At 40.0% G+C, this 17,456-nt stretch overlaps 1 protein-coding gene across 1 annotated transcript in view; it reads left to right on the forward strand.

Annotated features, from left to right (window-relative positions):
- LOC142388139 (protocadherin-16-like) overlaps positions 1-17,456 on the forward strand; it is a 77,333-nt gene that overhangs the window by 40,434 nt on the left and 19,443 nt on the right. The window lies entirely within an intron of this gene.

Consider the following 17,456-nt stretch of genomic DNA (forward strand, 5'->3'; position numbering starts at 1 on the left):
TCCAATTGTAGAGGTTTTCCATGCTGTATCTTATATATACTTTCCTTCTAAAAACTTAAACCATGAAGTAGGCTACAATTAAGAGTGGTACCAGTGCTAAAGTCTTATTGTCTTAGCTATACTTTGCACACGAGTTTTCAAATTGAGTAAGCCTTGCCTTGGATAAAGTTTGGAAAAACAGAAAATTGCTTTTGCTAAATTCCTAGATGCCTATAGGATCATAATTATGTTGTTTAATCCCCTGCACACTTAGCAAATCAGCCAAAAGCCCATGTAATGCTGACATATTCATACACAAGTCACTAATTATATGAAAGACTTTGACTTCTGACTTTGGGAAAAAACGTCAAATTCCACTTGAACTAATTTATCAAAGCTTTTGACTCACATAAAGTCTAAGTTATTCTTTTAATGACTAATGTAATGTTTCCCCTTATGATCCTCCCCAGAAACTGTTTGAAGGCACCCTGGGGAGGCCCACCTCACACTTGACTCTGCTCTACAACATGTGATCTCAAGCTCTGGTTGAGTTTTCATTAAGAGTGTTGTTTGACTCATCAGCAAACCCATAATGATGCCAGAGTAGTAGAGTAGTTGGCTTTGAATGCATTACATGGTGCTGGAGAGAAGAAATACCACATGAAAGATAACGTGTCTTGACTGAAAACAGGTAAAAGAGCTTAATGACCCCTTTTTTTATGCCACAAAAAGGGAAAAAGCCTATTTTAAACATCTTCTCAACTAATGTCACAACTTTGCTGTTTATTTGCTTTGTGCTGTTAATTTCAGTAATCTTTTGTCTGCTTGAGTTAAAGCTGCCGTGCCAGTTGCTCCAGCTCATCCTCCGTCTACTGAATCACTTACCCTGTGGCACCTCACTGAGTTCGTTTTGGCTCTTCTTCTGTTTCAGAGAAACACCAGAAACACAAGACAGAGGGTAATGTGTCTTTTAGGCACTTTATCCTCCTTACACAAGACCTTAATTGCACAGTAACCCCTCTCAGTAAACCTCTCTTTGATCTGGTCAGGGTCTGTGTCCTTCCTCACTGCCAGCACTACTGTGTTCATGACCTCTCCTGTATTCCGAGACGGAAATTTCACTTTGAGTGCCGTTATCTCCAAATGAGGATACGCCTTGGCTTCCACACTAACATTGAACTTGAAATATACTGACAGTTTTATATTAGGACTGTACTTTGTAGAAGTACAAAGCAGCCTCTTACATGGCTAGACCATGTTTCATGCAACAGGTGTTGAGAAAATGTGTTCAAATGTCTGCCTCTGCTATAAAGACCATATGAGAGTTGACATGCAGTCAGTTTCGGAGCAAGATTGCATACCTGTTCAGAGAAAGACATTTGATGACAGTTAGCTCCTCTGTGTGTTGCAGTAGAACCAAGAGTTAGAAAGCAGCAGGAATAACTGATGTCGAAACTATTTTCAAGTTGTTAACATATAATTTATCTTTGAGGAAAACTTTACTCAAACTTACTGCCAATTGCTCTGTGACATCATTTTGAAGAAGACAGAGACAGTGATCACTTGTAAAGTCTTAAAATGATTTGTGGCCAAAGCCAATATTTACCTCTTGCAGTTTCCAGTTCCATTTTTTAGAACTGCCCTTCTATCTTTTGCCTTTACTTTCTGTGATAATTTCAGGAAAACTGAGTGTACTGCAGCATCCTTAACGTCCTCTTAATTTCCCCTGTTGCATAGAAAAGGAAGGGAGATGGTGACCTACGGCTGTTGTTGTGTCTCTTTAGTCAGGCTGTCTCCACACCATGTGACACATTCCATTCCAATGCTCTGATAAATCTTTCCTCAGGATTCAAACTCTGATTTATTTCTGCCATTGTCACAGGGGTCTGGAGTCAAAGTGCTCAACAGTTACTGGGGTTAGGCCTCAGGGTCTCCCAGCAGGATGCTACACGTTACCCTATTCAGTTCCTGTGTAATACAACCTTAATGGGCTCATTAGTTTAACTGTTATGGGCATGTTTGAAAGACTTATATGCATACCTATTAATAATAATGTCAAGTGAACAAGAGCGTGTTTTAGACGCAAGAACCAATGTCGAATAATTAGTTTCTTAATCACATACTATCTGGAACCACTGACAATGTTTGGGCTTTATGGAATTGGGTTCTTCAGCAAAGGATTTGGTGCAGATTTTGTTGTACTCTTTTTTGCTGATGAAATAAAATCTTTTCTGCACTTTGTTTTACAGTTCACCATGGCGAGAATGTTTTTGAATAGAGGCTTAAGCGAGTCGTCAGTTTAGTTGCAGTAATTGGTTTGCTTCAATATTCATATGAGTATATCATTCTGACAGAAAAAGTTAAGTGGATCAGCATTATTGAGTTTGGAAAAGAAAAGTATGCTCCTGTGACTCAAATAAGAGAGAAGCAACAGATACTTCCATGGGCAAAAAGAAACTTTTTGGCTTCCAGCTGTAGAGAAATTAGGGTGTACACACAAGAAACTGGTGGTGATGAAGCTGTGTTGGCAGCTGATTATCTGTATTTACACAAGAGAGGTTTGAAATGAACCACAGCACCATGACATATGCTTTGCTGCAATAATGTATACCACAACCAAACTAACAACTTCACACTGAACCTCCTGAATGTGTTTGCAGATAAGAAGATGACACATTCACCTTCTCTGTGTGGATAATATATGCATTCAGTTCTAATGAAATTTCTCTAGTGTGGTCTAAAGGTCACTTCAGCGCAGAGCAGTTTGTGTGATTTGTTTTATCATTTTCATCACTCATACAGCAGCTAGCCACAAACTAAGATTAAATGAAATACCAGTGATGCCTGGAAATTAGATTTAACATAGCTAATGAAGCATGGACTCCAACATCTAAATGACAGAGTATGAATGCTGTTGGACCGCAGCAAAACATATTAAGGCATTAAATGGAGTGTAGTGTGTTGCTTGACTTTCTTGTTTAATAAGTGGGTTACTGTTTGTGGCTTATTTGAAGGTCACTTGCTGGCCTGGGATGGCCTATAATATCATACCTCAGAACATCAGTTGAGTCTTTAATTACAAAGTAAAAACAGAATTTACTTGGATCATGGAAAGGCACAACAGACTCCAGCGAGTTGTTAGATGCCAATTTATCTGTGATTTACATTACTCTTCCTTTTTCTTGCACCATCATTCACTTGCCTGCCTCAAAGTCATCGTTATCGAGTGCTGGATGGCTGGCCTACACATGAAAGACAGAATGAATGGTTGCCAGGCTGAAAGGTCAGGATGGGCAGCTGGCCGTTTGGCTGACCTGTGACCAAGGAACTCACATGTTAGTCAGAATTTACCGCTTGATTGGATTAGATCAGGCATGCTTTGTACTTCTTTCTGCAAAAAGGCCCAGTTATACTCAGTTGTGGACATGCACGCAGACAAATGCAGAACAACCACAGTTGTGTTTATGTGCAGTAGAAAGTATCTCCAGGAGGTGGTCTTAAGAACTGAGAAATTCAAGTCCACACCATCACAGAATATGGGTGACTGAGTTTACACTTTTTTTACATTTTGCACACTGTGTTACGACGCAATGATGCAAATCTCATATATATATACATATATACATGCACAGTATATACCAATTATTTACACCCTTTGTGACACCCTCCCCACTGGAGTCGTGCAAACCTTTTGCTGCCTGCTTTATCACTGTTGTAAAGTGTAGAAAAGCTCACTTTTACCGTGACGAGCCAGTTAATGGAATAAAGTCATTTTTGAGTCTTTGTGATGGTATACAGGTCAAAGTGACCTGCAAACATAATGACTGAATACATATCTAGTGCAGTCATTTCATAATACATTACTGTGCCCACATTTTACTCCAAAAGACAAGGCCTAAAATGAGGCAAGTCTTGGAATTTCAGTGAGGAAATGAGAGCGTCATCCCTATTGCAAACAGCTCAATAGTGGAAATAGGTCAAAGCGACCTGTAACATTGTAGAAATATTTCACGATGGCTTTTTGCTGAACATATTCCCAATTCATTTTGGGATTCTTAGTGGAACACAGGGACAGTTGTAGCATGAGTTCAGTCTTGGTCTTTGCACCTAACATTAAGTTTAACTCACTTTGCTATGAAGTTCCTCTGAAAAATGATTTAATTTGTTACTTTTTTGACTAAACTAATTTGGGACGTGTAATCCAAGTGTTTGTGATGCTGACAGCAAACAAAAAAAGTATTTTTCAATTCAGCAGCTGCAGATATTTTATACTTTACTCAATTGTCTTTAGATTGTTGACAAAAAAAAAGCTTTCAGTAAAATTTGTTGATGCTGCAAATGATAAAATATCCGCTCTGTTGAAATGGGTATAATGAGTCTTTAATCTTTTTTTCTGTGCTTGAAATCACAACCGATGCAAAAATTCAGGAAAAATCAAAAACATAAAAAGATAAATTATTGCATTTTGTTCTGTGCCCCTAAAATTGGAAATGTGACATTCAGTAAACCCTTCAGATGTTGAGCTCATAATGCTCGACCAGTTCTTTGATGAATGCTTCATATCCTAACAAGAAAATCTGACATCCAATTGGTGTTCTTTCATTTTTTCTTTTTTTTTTTACCAGTCAGAGATTGCAAATTCAGATTTCCCATTAGTTACTGAATGCACCATTAGCACAGGTCGCTGCCATTGCAAAAACGAATAAAGATGAAATATTGCCCATATAAGCAACAGTTCTTAAATTCGATCAGCTATAAACTTACCAAATGAATGGAGCGACAGGGAAGCCCACAGTTTATCGAGTTCATGGAGGTGTTATTGAACAGTAAAGGGCTGTTATGTTCTATAGTCCATGTTTTAACACATGACTCGTGGCCATACTGTGCCTATTAGAGGGATTGGTAGCCTACCAGCTGTCCATAGTCGAACTGCATATGAGGCCAATGTAATTTTACAAAATAAAATTACCAGTCAAGTATTTTTCTTTCAGTTTGGTGCGTCGTCCGAGCTCTCAAACTATTTACTGTATGCTCTCTCATACAGCAATAACATGCTCCCAGGGTTAAGTAGACAGATGGGAAGAGTGGAGCTGAGTACATCACTCCAGTCCACTTAAGTGATCGGCTTGAACAGAAATGTTAATTGATGGATGAAAATTGAGCTGCTGGTGTGCATCTTTGTTACTTTGACCAAAGCACATCAAAAGAACCTTTATTAAGATCCCAGGAAATTGTGTCAGGTTGTAAACAAAAAAGATAATAAATGACATACTATGTCTCCTTTAAGGCTGCTTGTGAAGTTTAAAGCTTGTAGAATGTCCTCACAGAACATCTCTCTTACTACCAACTGCACACACAAAACATCCCCCTGCACAGCTGGAGAGGTAATTAATACTGAAGCATATCTCCAGACACTTGATGATAACAACCCCATCCTATGCAAGCCTCTTTGCTTAGCAGAAGGTGGGAAATGTAATCACTGAGCAGATTTTGGCCTGTGAATAAGTGCTCTTGGGTAGTGTGTGAGGTGAATCTGAGGTGCGTATGCATATACTTTACAGATCAGGGTGAAGTTCTTGCCAGAGCTTTGCTTTGTGTAACCAAAACAGGTTTTTATCTTTCAAAAAAATGAAAAATGCTTGATTCAGACTTGTGTGTGTTCCTTTTAAGAGCTTGCGTGAGTATAATCTCGTGGAGGACATGTTTACTGTGGAAGTCCCTTCTGCTCTGAGAAACAACTCAAGTGCTCACTGACTACCTTATGTATACTCAGAGGGGATTGTTTGAAATGACTCACATGAAGGAGGGGATTGGACATGTATACAAGAGAAAATATAATCACTCTATCACCTAAATATTTTGCTGAGAGCTAAATAAATATCTTAGAGAGGAAATGAAGCCTGTCTATGGGTTTGGAGACTGAAAATATTTTTGGGGAAAAAAAATACTCATGAATCAGATGGTAAAGATACAAATATTGTTTAAAACTTTATATCAAGCATGCTAAATAGGAACAATGCTCTAAAATAACAGGAAATTCACTAGTTTAGGAGGTTTACATGCAAGCGGAAAATCTGCAGGTGTAAAAGCGGAAAATCCCATTATCACTTTTTACGTCAAATAAAAATTAAGATGGAATTTGTTATGTTGACAAGCCACCAGCGTAACAGCTGTGTATGTAGCTGGTAGAACACTGGACAGTTACCAGACATTTTGCTGTGTGTTTTTGTCTATTTTCATCTGGTTATTGATACTCGGCTCTCTGTCCACTCAGGTTGAACCTGTGTCGACTTGTAATTAAGGAACTTGGTGAAACAAAAGAAAGAGATGTAAACAGACCATCAGCTTCTGGATTGTCTCCATTGCCGCAGCATGTTGTCTTTATGTTAGCGGCCCATGTCTGGACCAGGAATGACTTTCAGCCCTGGGCTTACAGTTAAACACAGTTTACTGGAGAGATACGGCTCACGCCAGAGCCCAGCCTCAGCAGGCTTTGTTTATTTGTTTGCAGTTATCAGTCAGTGACAAAGTGTGTTTATATGCATGGTTCCAGTAGGCGTTCATGACCCTGTTGACTGCCTCACCCACCCCGCTCTCCTCTCTCTTGTTCTGCAGACAACAACTTTGGAAAGTTATCCAAGTTTCTTCCCTCAGGACTGATTATGACACTACAATAGTTGCGTTAAAGCGATACAATGTAACTTCTCAAAAAGCCCACTATGGAGCTCCCCCTACAGGCTTGGAGGTAATGTACGGTTACACTGTCGCAAATACAACACCCTTTCGCTTTCACGTTTCACGTTTGTTGACGAACCGGCGAGGAGTCAGAAGGTGCAAGCTATGTCGACCGAGAAGGTAAGAGTAATCAAATGTACCGGGGAGCGTGAGAGGGGTCTATTTGTTTTTGCGGTAGGTGTGCCAGAAAGCAAGTCGAAGTACTTCCGCTCAGCTCCAGGGCTGCTCCCGGGCCGGTCCAGCAAAGTTACATAGCGCAGTTTTTCCAACTCAGACCCCCGAAGGGCATAGGAGACAGGCCAATTGTAATATTAAAACTCATTCTAGCTGCACATTTTTTTTCAAGCTGTTATTTTAAGGTAGAAATGTTACATAGTATTGCTTTAAAAAGCAGTGGCTGTGAAGTTCTTGCATGTAAGAAGTGGGATTTAATCGCTTCTTTTCAATCAGCAGGCTTACAACAACATGTGTTCATGTTTACATGGAGGATTAAGCTCATCACTGTATCAGAAACCCCTCGAGGGCATGCAGTTTATCTGTGGAAAACTTAAAGAAATAGAAGAAAAAACATGCTTAGGGTCGGTCTCACGTTCCACATGTAGAATGTAAATCAATAATTTGCACGTACACCTGAACAGCAGCTTATCTGTCAGCTGACGCAGCGCAGTCTCATACTACAATATGAAATAGTCATGAGAACTCAATCTATGGATGTCCACAACACAATAGAAGAACAGAGACGATCACCACATGTGGGAAACTTTCTCAACTCTCTATCGTCTTCATATTTCCGCTGAACTGTCACTGCCTCGCCAACTCAGGGATGGCATGGAGCCACTGGTTGTTGTGTTTAGAAAAATGTAATTGTCGTGCTTCTATTAAATTTTTTCAAATCAAAACAAAAACATCCTAACTGCAAGATAAATGATATGTTATAAAACATAGAAAAATCTAATTTAGGAGGCAGCATGGTGTGTTCGGAAGTCTTTGCGCTTTGTTTGCTGCAAACTATTCCAGTTTTTAGTTTATTTATGAGAGTGGACTTTTGTCGACTCTTAACATAAGCAAATACACATGGCGTTAAACGGATCTCTATCTTTGCCTCGTAAACTGTATGTTGTAATTATTGTTTTGCTATAAGAAATAACCATCCCACTATGACTTCCAGTAAACATATCTTTCAAACTTTGTGAAAATAGGATCTTTACCCAAAAATCAAACGCCTAAAAATGGCAATGTTTTTGGTAGCTGCCTCGTGTGCTATGTTTTTCCCATTTCCTGCCCTCTGAGGTCCTGGCATGTTTATTTATATAGCACATTTCAGACACAAAGGCAATTCAAGGTGCTTTACTTCAAGAATATGAGAGAAAAACAGCACAATGATTGCAAAAAGATTAAAGCTGAGATCAAGTATTAGAGTTCAATAAGTTGCAGCACAGTTCACAACAAAGGAACACAACCTCAAATATGTGTAAACTATTGATTGTGAAAGGGAGGATGGGGACAAATACATGAGGACAATAGAGCTGTGCTGAAGGCTTCACTTTGTTTAAGGCTGAGTTGAGGATCAGCTGCAGACTCTGCAGAGCCACATGATACCTTAGAGACTGTGTGAGATGGGACAGGGAGGAAGAGGGAAGGCTGGAGGATGAGCCTTGGAAAAACAAGAACAAACAGATGATCGGGGCAGGTAGAGGCATTTGTAGACATATGAAAGTGTTTGAAGTGTGGTGGTCCTGCTCCTGAACTGCTAGTACTATTATTTCCAATAAAAGATGCTGAGCATTTAAAAGACTTGACCCTCTGCCAGTCCTCTGTCAGGGCTCCATCTGCTGCGTTTGGAAACTCAATCAATCTGTCCACGTTTTACTTTAACCACTGACATCAGCAGAGCCTCAGGGGCAGTGCTGTGAAAGTACGCAAAATGAATGTGCTGGTGCATGTTTTTCTTGCATTTGTGTGTCAGTGTCCACATGCATCACATAGTAAGCATCTGTTTGTAATGCTGTCCGTAAGGAAGAGATCATGCAAATTCAAATCCCTTTTGCAAATTATTAAAGCACATCAGAACAATCTGCTGTGTTATCATTCAGTACAGACTAACACTTAAAATCTGATATTTTGAGCGTGCTAGTCATTATCCATGAACACATGTGGTCATTTACTGTACGATCGACACTGAAAGATAAGATTAGGACGAGGTTGCATGTTTTTTTTCACAAACCTATGCTTGCTATCTCCTGGCAGACTAGGGACTGCTGGTTCATTCATTTATAACTAGTTGTAATCCCAAATGTATTAAAATACAGTTTAATCACTGGAACGTAGCAGCCTGGCTCTGAGGATAGAATGCTCTGGCTCTGAATCATTTCCAGCCATGTCATCAAAGAGGCTCATAGAAATATGGTAACCAGGTTCAATCTGGCTTTGCAACTGCATCTGCACTTTGTTTGTGCATGCCAGGCTCAGTGGGCATTCTCCCACCCACTGCAGGCAGCTGTAGCACTTGCCTAACCCACATCAGTACTCATGCACACCCATGCTGTGCATGGTTCATATTATCTCCCCTCCCACCTACCCAGATGCTGCAATTCACCGCCTGGACTGCCTCAGCAGACCACAGCTAAGCCCTGCTATTGGCTACAGTGAAAGGTATGAGCAACTGAAACAGAGCCAAGCAACAGCCTGACTGGGCTGCCTCGGTGAGTGCCTGCTTGGAGGTCACATCTTTATAGTCTTGTGAGTGAATCTACTCAGAAGTTTTCTGTCATCAGTTCACCTCCCAGACTGATCCTTAGGTTTATAAGAGGTGACTTCAGAGGAATGCAGCGACCCATCATATAGAAACAATCGTCGTGTGATGTCGGTTTATACATCTCAGGGCTGACAATCATCTGTCAGGCACATCTGAAGCCCTGGAGAATGTCTTGTATTTTCACTCAGAAAACTTTTTGATTCAACTTGTTGCCTGGGCTGTTGAGTCTGTCTGACCTGACCTTCCTCTATGGAGATGCAACCCCAGTGAAGGTAAAGATGATATCCACCTCTCGACGTAGACTCTAGTGAGATCCTTGAGGTTGGAGGTCACTGGAGAATCCAAGACTTCCCCTATTTAGTGCGGTCTCTAATATTTTTCTTCATTACTTCATTACTTCCACAACCAACAGGCAGAGCGACACCAACATTATTCCCCCAATAAAGTTCTCATTTGCCATATCCTCAACCTGCACACAAACTCGTATGGTGAGAGAATACCAGTGGTGTTATAACCAACAAACACTGCGTTGTTTACATCTTATATCTACAAGGTCTCTTGGTTTCCCTTGTTGAATAACCTAGACAGACTACCGCCCCCTTCTGAGCTTTAGAGTTATGTCCTCTTGCACAGCCAAAGAAGGGATGTCTTTAGCTGGCCTTTGAGAGTGCTCTCTGTGATGTGTCTGAGGAGTTCTTCTTGTTTGGCCAGATGCTGGTGACGAGAGGAGATCCAGCTGGGGGCCATTTTGTCGCGACTAGTTCTTGACATTGTTTTAGTGTATTAGAGCTTGATCTTGATTTAAAACAAACAAAAACAAATCAATGCCTTCAAGGCAGCTATTGGAAATCCATTTTACAGCCATTAGAAATATAAGGCAGTCTGTTTGTTTTAAATCCTTCAACATCAGAAAAAAATTTGGATTTGGAAATCATTTGCAGTAAAATTTCAAGCTGACATGTCTTTTTTTCCCCAACAACTAACCAGTGTTTAACTTACTTTAAAACATCATGGCAGGTTTGTTTCTCCCACTTGACTTTTTAAAAACAAATTGGCTAATGTCTTGAGCAGAAGCCCCTCTGTCATTCCAGGTGGTCTGGGGTTAATGCCACACTAGCAGCATAGATAACACATCCAGCGGAGTTTTTGTCATATTTATTTTTCTAGCTAGTGTAAAACTTTACGTGAGAAACATCCTTGATATTCTGTAAAAAGAGTTTGTCAGCAGTGGTCCAGCTGTGAACCTATACTAAGATCAGCAACATTTTTGGCATGCAGACCTCTCCCACTATTCTCTACAAACCTTTGCACACATGTGGTTAACAACAATAAATAAAGATGAGTTTTTTCAAAGCAGCCCGCAGGACTTTTCTTTTTTTTTTCTTTTTTTCTTTTCTTACCAAATAAATCAGGTTTTCTCAATTTACTCATTGGGATCATGGCTAAAGTCAAGCATTGACTGTATTCACCAGATCGCTTTCAAAAACATGTTAATGTGTTTTTCATGGTGTATTCACATTCCTTCTTGATGACTTCGGACATATTTGTAGACACGCAGCACTATGCACAGAGAGCTTTTATAGCACAGTTCCATGTGTATCCACCCTTCTTCTTCACCAACTGTGGGCCTTTTTGTCATTATTGTTGCCAGAGTTTGTACTTTTTTCTTAACTTGCATCTTGATTTAAAAGCTGAAAAATAGGCAGGCATTGCATGTTTGTTCATGAATGCACCTTCCACTCAAGTCAGCCCTATTATCTTTACCTTTTTCCTTAAGATGAATAATATCTCTCCTCTCTGCTCATTTGGCCTTTTCTTTTTTTAAACCATTCTCTCCTTAAATGGTTAGATTTTTAACTGCTTCCAGATGCACTGTCCAGATGAGAGGCAGACACTTTTAGAGGGAAGTCTAATGAAAGACCACCTAACTTTCAACAACTGAAGTTGATACAAAAGAAAATAAGAACTTTCGATTTTCAAAGTTTGCCTGGGCATATTATAAAGAAGACAATAAGCGTGTGTGTGTACGTTCATTGTTGCATTTCAGGCCTGCGACACATTCCAAAATAGTAGTGATGGTATAGGTTTTACTATTTTGCAATACCGCCCTTCACAATGCTTAAAAGATGTTCTCGCTTTGAGGATACTGCACTTTTGAACACTTCAGGTTTTCATTGTTCCTATTTGTAGGAGTGCAACAGAACAGGGTTGTCGTTGCCCCGTTCTTCTTTAGGAATTCTCCACTCTTTATTTATTAAGAACAGGTCAGGCAGGCCAGCTCGCTACCCACAGCCTCATATTCTGCAGCCGTGAGCTTATAATGCAGAATGTGGTTTTGCATTGATGAGAAATGTATGGAGACTGCACAGTGGTGTGGCGGTTAGCACGACAGCCTCACCACAAGACCTTGCTTGAATCCTGGCTGGGCTGTTTCTCAGAAATCAAGTGATGATTGAAATGATTTAAAAATCATTAGGATCCCATCTTGATGTTGTTTTATTTCACATTTAATGAATTGACACACTGACCTGAAGCAGAAATACAGAAATTGTGTCTTAGCTCATTTTTGTCAGCAGTTTTGTATTTACAGTGAGTGATATATGGGAAGAAAGAGACAGAAATCTTATACCCTTTTGAGTCTGTAATCTTGCTCCAAGTGTCTTTTAAACCCTGTCTAGTGTATGACCTCCCTTCTGTTCCTCTGCCAGATTTGTGGATTTAACAGTATACTAACCCACTGCCCTTAACCCTTATCCTCCACATTTATGTCAGTGCATTACATGGATACAGATAAAAAGCTGCACTTCATAAAAACATTGTTGCTTTGGAAATTAATGCCTCCTTGTCTCCTCACATCAGAGAGGAGTTTCATTTAAACAAATAAAAGAAATACATTTCCAAGGCACTGAGACTGTCGGAACTAAAATGCTGCTTTGAACAGCTTTTCTACAGGCAGCCAAATATCACAGGCTTGGAAAATTAAGTGAGAAGTATTAACTGTAGTTATGTTTACTTTTCTGCATGAGCAATTACATTTTTTTCTAGTGTTCATCTACAGTTCTCATCTGGTCGAGTCATTACCCCTTCAGTGATAGTTGGAACCAATGAGGATATGATTTGGCAACTGGCACATATGCTGATATTTTTGGGAGAAATCAATGTGATTAAGATGGTTACTGACCTTGACAGTTATACTGTGTTTCACAGGGATATTCCAATTCAGCAGATGTGCCTTAATGCACATCTGGACAGACAAAGTACTTGACAAATCTGGAATAGATTGTCTATGCTCAAGTCATGCAGGGATACCAAGGGAATTTTTTTTCTTCTTCTATATGCTGTGTGAATGAAACTCTGCAAAGATATAAAAAATAATATGTAGGCAGTAGCAGTGCCAGTATAGGGTTACTTAGGCTTTTCAAACAGAATTATGAATAGGATAGAACTATACTCGTGGTTAAATTGTTCTATCTGACTTGAATGTGCTGTACTAGCCTCCCCTGAAGCAGGTTGTAAGGTTGAGGTGTAAGCATGGTTGTGTTGCATATTAGTCCACCTACCCCATGTGTGGCCCTCTGCACCTTGTTTTAAGTCAACATTTTGTCTTTTACAACACGTGCAAATGATAAGGTGTCTTTGAGATTGTTGGCTGTCTCTTGGCTCCATTAAATTCACCGTGGATATTAATGGTCCCCCAGAGTAAACCCTGGTGTTTTTGATTACCTCTGGCCTTCCCATGAACTGTTGTTTTTAACAAGTTTCCAACATACCTGAAGGTGGAGGAATACACAAGACAAACCCCCCAACCCCCATCCGAAAAAATAAAAAAGTTATGTTGAATAGTACAGTACAGGATAGCATAGAGTGAATCACAGCATTTCAGCTTTGGAATGATGCCTTGGGGTTCCTGCTCTGGATTTCTCATATCATGTAGACTTTCTCTGAGTACACATGGTATTCATGATAGCTGTTGAACACAACCAGGCAGCTGGGATGATACTTGAACATATTTCATGTTTCATCCTCTACATCGTTTGAAATTTCCTTACATGTATCACACTTGCACGAAGCAGGCAGACATCACAGGACAAATTTAGGCTCTTACTCATGTCATAAGCTACGCTGTGAAGATTTCCGGTTTTTGTTTGGTTAGTAACCGCCAAAATCTTTCACATATGGTTAGCGTGAATCCAAACAATACTGTCTGTTTGGCAAATGTTTATGTTTTGATGTATTCGTCAACAATGTGTGGGCTTCTTCCTTCCACTGGGCTGGTGTGGGCTCTGTGTCTTCCGTGTGGTAGTGGACATGTCTCAAAGTCTCTGACTTGCCTATTTGCTACTTTAGCAAGCAGAGAAGGAGACCTTGAGGAGGTCTCCACCTCGTTTTCCTCATCTCTGCTTTCCTCTGAAGCGATGCCAAGACAATAGAGAGAGAGTAGTGTGCAAGGCTTCACACCAGCTGTGAAAGCTCAAAGCATCTCTCCGTCCAGATTCCTACAGCTCACCCTCTTGTTTGATTTCTTTGAGCCTACGCTTTCTTCCTGCCTGGACTGGTTTTTTTCATATGTGTGTCATTCCATCAATCATTAATATGATAGAAGTCTTGCTATTACGTTAGGTTTACCAAATTAAATACTAAAATAACTCTTGCAAGTGGAGTATCCAGTTTCCGTACATATTAATTCAATTTTTTCTGAAAGCCCAGAGATGCAAAACTGTTCCTGTTTGACACCCACAGTGGCCTTTTTGGAGCATAATCACTTCATTAAACCCGCATCAGCTGTCTGCCCAGCATACAAAAGTAATAGCGCCTTTTAAGTGTTATAAAAGCAAGCTCAGTCATAAATGTCGGCTGAATGTCGTGTATTTTCCGAAAATGTTTTAATGCCACTAAATTGTATTTTGTTTCATTTGGGTCAGAACAGTACATCCAGCTTCGTACACATATGAGTGTGGTCTTTTTGCAAAGAGAATCCAAAATAATATTTAGATTTTGACGTCATCAGCGCCCAGAATTGACGTGATCTTGCTCGTTTGCTGCAGCAATCACTTTATCCCCAATGTTTGTATGTTTGTGTCTTTGCTTACGCATCTAAGATGCACCCATTGGATGTGTGCACACAGAGTTTGATAAATGTGTGTGATAATTACCAAGTTGGCAAACATTTACATGCGCACTCCGTCATTTGTGGCCTGTTTGGATTGGCAGTAGCACAGTCCTGATTGGCTGGTTTCAGTGAAGACTACGTGAGATGGATTTGTTTGACTGGGCACTCTAGAATACGGAGAGCATGATTAAAAACTACATCCCCTTCATTTCACCTCTTGTTGGCCTCAGTGGTTTAAGATTTGCATCATTCATTTGCTCACAGTTTTTTGCTCTACTTCAGCGGGTTTTTTTTCTTTTTTTTGCATGGCTGCACATTGAAGGTGGAGTAAGGAGCAGTAGCTGAGGCAAACAAGGTCATGCTGGCATACACATGATTGCATTATCATCAGAAATTTATGGACAAGAACTAGAAAACCACAGTGGTCATTCATATGCAGTGATCCTAATTGGCCTTTTGGGAAATTCAAATCTAAATATAGAAACCACCCAAATTCTTTCCTTGTTCTTTTCTAGCACTGGCTCTTTCTCAGACCACAGAGTAAAGACACTAGATGGGCCAGAACACTGTGAGCGACCAAAAGCCTTTGGATCATTCTTCGATTTGGACATATTATACATAAACATACAAAGGCATGTTCTCTACTGTGAGCCCGCGGCTCTTTATTGGACAGTCAGTCAGAAAGTCTCCTGGAAGGCTTTTAGAATTTGATGGTTGAACCACAAAGTGCCCCAATCATCTTTGGATTTCCCAAGCTTGTTTTAGTAAAGACTCAGCCAAACTTTGCCTTTCCCCTGCTGATAACACAGGTCCTTTTTACGTATGTACAGAGTGCATATGTAGATGTGGCTATAAGCTATATAGACCTTCTGGATGTGAGTACAAGTATTGATACAAAAAGAATGCATGATAAGCATGGATCATTTGAGTGGGAAATGACAAATGTATAATGTAATGTCACCATTTTGAAGTAGATTATGGATGGTTCCATGCTGTGACTTAATTGCTGAAGTGGAGTATTTTGCAACATTCCAAGGAAGCATCAGTATTCCCCTTTATTTAAGACTTAGTGGAAATTCAATTTCATTCACTGAAAATGACACTGAATGAGTCATTGAGCCATCCTGAGCTTTTAACAAAACTTCTATTGCAGGAGTGTTTGATGCCAGAGGCACATTTTGTTAGATTGTCCTCATCTCTTTGGGTTCATGGTTTGTGGTTTCACGAATTGTTACTACCATTTTTAATTTGCATATGGCTTCCTGTGTCATTTCATATGGGCCGTTTGCAAATTAAAAGTCCTCTGCGTTCCAACAAGATGACACTGATATGCTGCTATTAACCTATAAATATGAGAACTAAAGATTAAGTCTCTACACAATCATGAATGTAGCTTAAGGCATTCTACTGGTGGTTCATTACCATAAAGTACATTCCCCAATACAGTCATGCACTTACCTTATCGAGCGTATTATTTTCAGGTGTTCACATCACAAAATCCTTCCCACTTTGTGCACAAGTGTCAAATCCTCTTACTGTAACTGTCCCTTCTCAACTTGTTCTTAACAGAACAGAGGCAGTATTTTTGAAGCACTTATTGGCCTGAGCACTCAAAATGGCACTTTTTAAAAACAGAGAGCATCCTAAATTCCGTCTGAATTGTGTGATCTCTGAACAGAACCGAATAAAAGAGCTTCAGCTCCCACCCACTTAAAGCAACATGCAGCCTTTCCCTGTTATCTTTCTTTGTCATCTTTTCATTTCATTTTACAAATTTTCATACCAGCAATTTGTCGTATTTCTAAAAGTGAATGTACTCTACTATATGGGTGTACTTTGAAAAATATATGTGGCTAAAATGGAGAGCAAGATGGAGTCACTTAAAAAAGCTCTTGCATTGAATGAACCAGTCACTCAAAATGAAGAAATACTTACGTTGATCTTTAGGAAATACTTGTGGCATATCTGCCAGATTGTTTATTTATTCAAGATTCAGGTGTTCATCCTAAAAAGATCCCATTGATTTCCCTCCAGCTGACACCTAACTTACAAATGTGAATATAACTAACATATAAAGCTGTGAGTTTGTTACAAATAACGCCACCACCAACACATGCACACACAAACACACACAACCCCAGCAAAATGATAAAAGTGACAGTAAGCTGCTGCCTCTCTACGCCTTAAAAGATGGAGTAACTTTCTTACATTTCTCTTGGTTTCCCTTTTCCTTATGTGGTTTATTATTCTTCTCTTTGGCTTGCGTCTCTGCCAGCTTTACAACTCTCTCACTGCTACACACCACTCACCCTCTGTTAGGAGTTACAGTCAAGAGTGTGGGCCATGCTCTCTGCTGAGTCCTCCGTCTGCCATCTGCTTATAGAGATGGAGGCTGAAATACTGCAGCCAAACGCATCACCTCAAATGAATGATTTCCAACTACTCGCAGTCATACCAATGCCATCTTTGAAAAAAGAAGCTAACATTTGATGATCAGCATGGCTTGCGTTGTTTTCCTTGGCAATGTTCCTGAGGACTGTGCCGTCTTATGCAGAGGAGTCTCCCCACTGCTGAGTGTCGGAGCACCAAAGCATTTCTTCTAATTAGCGTTTTGCTAAAAAGATCAATTTATAAAACACGGAAGGAAGGAGAATTCTAATCAACTTGTGAGGTTTAACCCTTCTGTCATCTACGGTCCAGAGCCAACACTTGCTAACAATTATACTGCTGGTACCCAGGGGCCTGATCTGATTGGTCTGTTTGCCTTGTGCTGTCTTGGGAGATCCTACAGCAATTAAGTTGGCCCCTTGCCTGATGGCTTGTGAGTTGGCTTTATGGCTACATTGTTTCTATCTCTCTGTAGATGGATAGCGTTAT

The sequence above is a fragment of the Odontesthes bonariensis genome, chromosome 9 (genome assembly GCF_027942865.1).
Source record: "Odontesthes bonariensis isolate fOdoBon6 chromosome 9, fOdoBon6.hap1, whole genome shotgun sequence".
Lineage (NCBI taxonomy): Eukaryota > Metazoa > Chordata > Actinopteri > Atheriniformes > Atherinopsidae > Odontesthes > Odontesthes bonariensis.